This window comes from Zingiber officinale, chromosome 1B (assembly GCF_018446385.1).
Source record: "Zingiber officinale cultivar Zhangliang chromosome 1B, Zo_v1.1, whole genome shotgun sequence".
NCBI classification, from domain to species: domain Eukaryota; kingdom Viridiplantae; phylum Streptophyta; class Magnoliopsida; order Zingiberales; family Zingiberaceae; genus Zingiber; species Zingiber officinale.
The window spans coordinates 54,611,370-54,618,788 of record NC_055986.1 but is presented as its reverse complement, the minus strand read 5'-3'; positions in this window follow the sequence as shown (position 1 = coordinate 54,618,788).

The following is a 7,419-nucleotide window of genomic DNA, read 5'->3' as shown; positions in this document are numbered from 1 at the left end:
ACTTCAATATGTTTGGTCCTTGAATGATGGACTGGATTTTTTGTTAGGTTTATTGTGCTGATGTTGTCACACAACACTTGCACTCCCTTATACGAAAGTCCATAATCTTCTAGAGTGTGGATCATCCACAACAATTGTGACACACTCTCTCCCATGGCAATGTATTCAGCCTCGGTTGTGGAGAGAGCAACGCAATGTTGCTTCCGACTTGACCAACTAACCAATGATGAACCTAGAAATTGGCAACCCCACTAGTACTTTTCTGATCCAATTTGCACCCAGCATAATCGGAGTCGGTATAACCTATCAAGTCAAAAGACTCCGTACGAGGGTACCATAGACCTACTCGAATTGTGCCCTTAAGGTATCTCAGAATTCTCTTAACTGCAATTAAATGAGATTCCTTGGCACAGACTTGATATCTAGCGCACATGCCCACAGCAAAAAGTATGTCAGGTCGACTAGCCGTGAGATATAGAAGACTACCGATCATGCTTCTATATTGCGTTAGATCAACTGGTTTTCCATTCTCATCATTGTCAAGGCGAGTGTTTGTCGCCATTGGAGTGGATACTTCCTTAGAGTCACTCATTTTGAATTTCTTGAGCATCTCTTGAGTGTATTTTGTTTGATGAATATAAATGTCATCTCGAGTTTGTTTTATTTCAAGTCCAAGGAAGAATGTCAATTCTCCCACCAGACTCATCTCAAACTCACTTTCCATGTGAGTGATAAATTCATTCAAATAGCCCTTGTTATTTGAGCCACAAATTATGTCATCGGCATACACCTGGGCTACAAATATGTTTTCACCATCTCTACGTAGAAATAGTGTTGGGTCTATTTGACCTCTTACAAAACCCTTTTCTAATAAGTAAGTTGACAACCTTTCGTACCATGCTCGAGGTGCTTGTTTAAGCCCATAAAGAGCTTTCTTGAGCTTGTACACGTGGTTTGGAACTTCGGTATTTACAAATCCCGGTGGTTGTTCAACATAGACCTCTTCTTTAATAAAACCATTTAAGAAGGCCGATTTAACGTCCATTTGATAGAGCTTGAAGCCTCTATGTGCAGCAAAAGCTAGCATTAAACGAATGGACTCTAATCGAGCCACGGGAGCATAAGTCTCATCATAATCGAGGCCTTCGACTTGACTATAGCCCTTGGCTACAAGTCTTTCCTTGTTTCTTACTACTTCTCCCTTCTGGTTTAACTTATTTTTGAAGACCCATTTGGTTCCAATAATGGTGGTCTTCTTAGGTCTAGGAACTAAGTCCCACACTTGGCTCCTTTCAAATTGACCTAACTCATCTTGCATAGCTATGATCCAATCAGGATCGTACAATGCCTCATCAACTAATTTTGGTTCGATTTCTGAGATCAAAGTGACCTCATTAGACTCATTTCTAAAGAATGATCTAGTCCTAACCCCTTGTTGAATGTCTCCCATAATCTGGTCTTGGGGATGACTAGAGGCTATCCTGGATTGCCTTGGTGTTGGCGGTGCCTCATGAGTGGTCTCACTAGACACAGGCAAGGGCTCAGTATCAGGTAGAGGATCAGACTGAGCCCTCTCTTGCCTTTGCTCATCGTCATCGGAGTCAACTTCGACTCTTTCTATGTTTTGATCATTTAAACTTAGATTTCTAAGTTCAAATTGAATTTCTCCTACATCCCTTGATTGATCATTTGATTTAGGGATTTCTTCAAATGCTACATCCGAGGACTCTTCAATCAATTTAGTCCTATTGTTGTAGACTCGATAAGCTTTACTGGTGAGAGAGTACCCGACTAGTATCCCTTCGTCAGCCTTAGCCATGAACTTTCCAAGATGATCCTTGGTGTTCTAGATAAACACCTTACAACCAAACACCCTAAGATGTTTAATTGTAGGGGGTTTTCCAAACCAAAGTTCATGGGGAGTCTTTCCTAAAAACCTATGTATCAAGACTCGATTTTGCACATAGCAAGCGGTATTTACCGCTTCATCCCATAAGTAGCTCGGTAGTGAGTACTCATTGAGCATGCTTCGTGCAGCCTCTTGCAAGACTCGGTTCTTTCTCTCTACAACCCCATTTTGTTGTGGGGTCCTTGGAGTAGAGAACTCATGCCTATATCCTTTTTCTTGACAAAATTCTAAAAATCTATGGTTTTGAAATTCTCCACCATGATCACTTCTAATTGTTTTAATTGTTGTTGATTTTTCATTTTCAGTTCTTCTACAAAAAGAAACAAAAACCTGTATGGTTTGATCCTTATTTTTCAAAAAGAAGGTTCATGTATATCTAGTAAAATCATCAATGATCACTATGCAGTATCTACTTCCATTTAATGAAATAATATTACTGCAATCAAACAAATCCATATGCAATAAATCTAAAGTAGTAGATGTACTTACAGCGCTTTTACCTTTATGAGCCGCTTTTGTTTGCTTACCCTTTTGACATGCATCACATAATTTTGTCTTTTGATACTTGATGCTTGGTAAATCTCGCACTAATCCTTTATTGGCCAGCTTTCGAATGTTCTTCATGTTTACGTGGGCCAACCTTCTATGCCACAGCCATGATTCTTCTTCTTTTGACATGAAACACTTAGCAGAGGCATTAGTATCACTTTTAAAAGATACTTGGTAAATGTTATCTACCCTTGTGCCTACTAGTATCGTGTCAAGTGTGTCAATGTGTTTGACCAGACATTGACTTGAATGAAACTCAATTGTGTAACCCGTGTCACACAATTGGCTGACACTTAGGAGATTAAAAGTCATCCCCTTGACTAGAAGGACATTTTTGATTTGGAGACATTCGGATATTTGAATATCTCCAACTCCTATAACCTTAAGGCTACCATTATTACCAAAGGACACATTACCTCTATTTTTGTTTTAAAGGGTAGTAAAGAGTGACTTGTCCCCGGTCATGTGCTTGGAGCATCCACTATCAACAAACCAAGTTGATATATGCTCCCCCTTGACAAATGCCTACAAGACACGAAAGATAGATGTTTTAGGTACCCAAATCTTGGGACCTAATGCATCTACAATGAAAGACCTAGGAACGCATGCCTTGGTCACACCTGTTAGGACCAAAAGTAGCTAGAGGGGGGGGTGAATAGCTCGTCGCGTTCGCTCGGTGCGCTTCGTTGCTTGGCGTTGCTTGTTTCTTCTTGGATGTGCAGCGGAAAATACAGAAACAAACACAAAACGCTAACACTAGGATTTTACTTGGTATCCACCTCACAAGAGGTGACTAATCCAAGGATCCACACCAACGCACACACCCTCCACTATGAATAACACTCCTTTATGGTAACTACCAAAGGCGGAGAAGCCCTACAACACTCTCAATACAAGAAGAAGAAAGGGAAATACAAGTTAAGCAAAAGCTTACAAGATGTGCAGTAAAAACCCTAACCCTAACTTCTTCCTCTTGCAATAGATCCGCCTCTTGACTTGGAAAGCCTCCAAGAACCTTCAAGAACTGGCGATCACGTGCTTGTAGAGAGCTGTGGAGGAGCTGGAATGAATCTGAGAAGAGCTTGTAAAAGGATTGCCGAAGACCACGCTCGCCTGCGGCTTTAAACCCGACGCAACGGTCGGATCCCGATCGATTCGAATGTTCCGAATCGATCGGGGAGACTAAGATCGATCCGGATGATGGTGAGGGAGGTTCGGGACTTGGTTTTGGGCAAAATCCAAGTGCTGATCGATCGGGACCTCTGGATCGATCCACGGATCGATCCAGAAGCTTTCTGTTCGCTGGGAAGAATCTGGATCGATCCACTGATCGATCCACAGCCTGGATCGATCCACGGATCGATCCAGCACTTGATTTTTGCCCAAAACCAAGTCCCAATCCTCCCTAACCAACATCCGGTCAACCTTGACCTGTTGGTACATCATGCCTCGCATCTGGTCACTCCCTTGACCTGCTAGGACTCCCCACCAAGTGTCCGGTCAATCCCTTTGACCCACTTGGACTTTTACTCGTCGTGCCAAGTATCCGGTCACTCCATTGACCTACTTGGACTTCCACCAGATGTCTGGTCAACCTTGACCCATCTGGACTTCCTTCCTTGCCAAGTATCCAGTCAATCCTTTGACCTACTTGGACTTCCCAACACCAGATGTCCGATCATCCTTGATCCATCTGGATTTCCTTCCTTGCCTGGCTTCACTCACCAGGACGTTCACCTAGCTTCACTCACTAGGGTTTTCCATCTGCCTAGCTTCACTCACTAGGACTTTCACCTGGCTTCACTCACCAGGACTTTCACCTAGCTTCACTCACTATGATTTCCTTCTGCCTAGCTTCACTCACTAGGACTTCCTTCTGCCTAGCTTCACTCACTAGGACTTTCACCTGGCTTCACTCACCAGGATTTCCACCTAGCTTCACTCACTAGGATTTCCTTCTGCCTAGCTTCACTCACTAGGACTTCCTAGTCAAGTATCCGGTCAATCTTGACCTACTTGACTCTTCTTCGATCAATATCTTATTGTCAAACATCTAAACCCAAACCAAGACTCAGCTTGGTTAACCAGGTCAACCTTGACCTGAGGGATTTTGCACCAACAACACCCTTCCTAGTCTCATGAACCCTAGAAGCATGTGATCTATGAAATTGGGTTCTAGACACTAAGGAAATGAAACTAGACTCCTTAGGTTGATATCCTAATCCAGCCTTGTTGTAGACCGCCCTTTGGGCATTTAGAATCATATCTAAGGTCTTAGAGTTAGTTGAGAATTTCTCAAGCATTTTCTTGAGTTTCTCAACTTCACTCTTTAGAGCTTTGTTTTCATCCTCAAGAAGCTCTTGATGAAGGTCATCAACCTCATCTTCCCTAAGAGTCTTCAAGTGTTCTACTTCTTCTTTTAATAATTTGATTTCAGTTTTTGATTTCTTAAGCAAAGTTGATAAATGTGCAATAGTTTTATAGCATTTTTCTAAATGTGGAGAAGTTACCTCTTCATCATCCAAAGATGATGAAGCCGCGGCTGATGTATCACTTCCGGACTCCGATTCCTCCCTTGCCATGAGTGCTAATTGACGAGTGGTTTTCTCCTTCTCTTCCTCCGATGAGCTTGAGGAGGATTCATCCCAAGAGGCTTTGAGAGCCTTCTTCTTCTTGGTCCTTTCTTCCTTCTTCTTGAGTTTTGGACACTCGCTCCGATAGTGTCCTTTCTTGCTACACTCATAACATGTAACGTTAGTCTTATCAATATTTTGATCAATAGACTTACCTTTCCCTTTGTATCTCCGGCTCCTTCTCATGATTCTTCTCACGAAGTTGGCCATCTCGTTTGATGATGATCCTCCTTCATCATCTGACTCGGAAGAGGATGAGGATGTAGGAATCTCTTTCTCCTTCTTCTTTTCTTTCTTCCTTCTTCCATCCTTGCTCTTTTCTCCTGCAACTAAAGCAATACCTTTCTCTTTTTGACCCTTGTTAGCGAATTCATGAAGTTCCATTTCACAAAAGAATTCATCTAACTTAACAATTGAAAGGTCCTTGGAGACCTTGTAGGCATCTACCATAGATGACCACAAGGCATTCCTTGGAAAGGCTTTGAGAGCGTACCTTACGAGATCACGATTTTCTACGCGTTCATCTACGGAATGAAGACCATTGATGATCTCTTTGAACCTTCCGTGTAGTTCACTTACCGTTTCGCTCTCCTTCATGGTGAGATTTTGTAGTTGGTTTAGGAACAAGTCTCTCTTGGCGATCCGAGAGTCTCGAGTTCCTTCTTGGAGCTCGATGAGCTTGTTCCACAAATCCTTTGCACTCACAAATGGACCTACCTTGACAAGTTGATCTTTGGCTATTCCACATTGTAGTGTGACCACCGCATTGGCATCGGCTTGTCCTTTGCGAGTTTGCTCGGCGGACCACCTTGATGACTCTAGTTCCTTACTTTCTTCATCCTTCGGAGGTGTGAAACCTTCCTTGAGCGAGAACCACATGGAGATGTCGGTCTTGAGATAATACTCCATACGGCTCTTCCAATATTGGAAGTCCGCTCCGTCGAAGTAGGGTGGGCGATTGGTACTAAAACCTTCCTTCATAGCCATCTTCTTGCTCTTTAGGGTGTTAATCCGGATGAAGAGCGCCTTGCACTGATACCACTTGTTAGGACCTTCGGATGGCTAGAGAGGGGGGGTGTAAATAGCCTCCACTAAAAACTCAATCAATTTCCTCACAAAACTTTGTTAGCACAGCGGAAATAAACAAAATAAAAACTGATGCAAGGAAAGAAAACCAACCCACAGCTTACACAAGTATATACGAGGTTCGGGGATAACTTGCCCCTACTTCTCGGCGTGTCCGTAAGGTGGACGATCCCTTGATCTTTCGGTAGATCACACCCCGGACAAATTTTGGCTAAGTATTTCTCCTTCTCGGTGGAGTAACCTCTCCACAAAAGTCACAGGATTGATTTGAAAATAAAGCACAATGACTTACAGAGTTCAGTGGCTAAAGGATTGAGCAAATGAACTTACAGCCACGAAGTGAAAAATGCAAAGACAGAAGGAAGCTTCAGCCAAGAGCTCAACAACACAGCCTCTTGCTTGATCGACAGAGAGTTTTTCTAGAACCTTAGCAAACCTCTCTTCTTCCTTCTTCTTATTCTGCTTTCTCACTGTCCCGAATCACTGTCACCTGTGTCGAATCGCTGCAACCAACTCAGGCGTCGCCAATCACTCTTCCTCCTCATCTGGTTCTCTGAACTCACACCAATACCATCCATGGTCTTCACTGGTGTCTCTGAGCTCGAACCAATGAGCAAGAGTCAAGCTGTTGCCAACTGATCACAGCCAGTGAACGTTGACGCTCGAATTGCACCACTTGCAGTGAAACACAGCAGAAAGGGCATTTGTTCTCATTCTTTTGATGGAGCTTAATTTGAAATTAACCATTGGCACGACACCTACAACCTGTAACTTAAAAATCTCACAGCAGATGATTTGATCAGGTGAATCAGAAGTGAATCAGAAAAATCAGAGAAGCAGCAGAAACAAACGACATTGTTGTGGATCGGTCAATAGACCGATCCATAGCCTTCTGGACCGATCAGGACACACCCTGATCAGTCTGGGATTATGTTGATCGGTCTGTGGACCGATCAGCCTATGGGTGGGTCGGTCCACAGACCGATCCCCTATGGTTCTGAGTCTTCGTTGCTCGTTACTGATCGGTCCTGGTTCCGATCTGATAGCCCACATATCGCTTCTGTGTGGTTACTGATCGGTCATGAGACCGATCAGATAATCCACAGATTGTTTCTGTGTGGTTACTGATCGGTCACGAGACCGATCAGTTCACTTGGGGTATCACTGGATCGGTCTGCAGACCGATCCAGTCAACCGAAGTATCACTGGATCGATCAACAGACCGATCCAATGTCCCTGTGT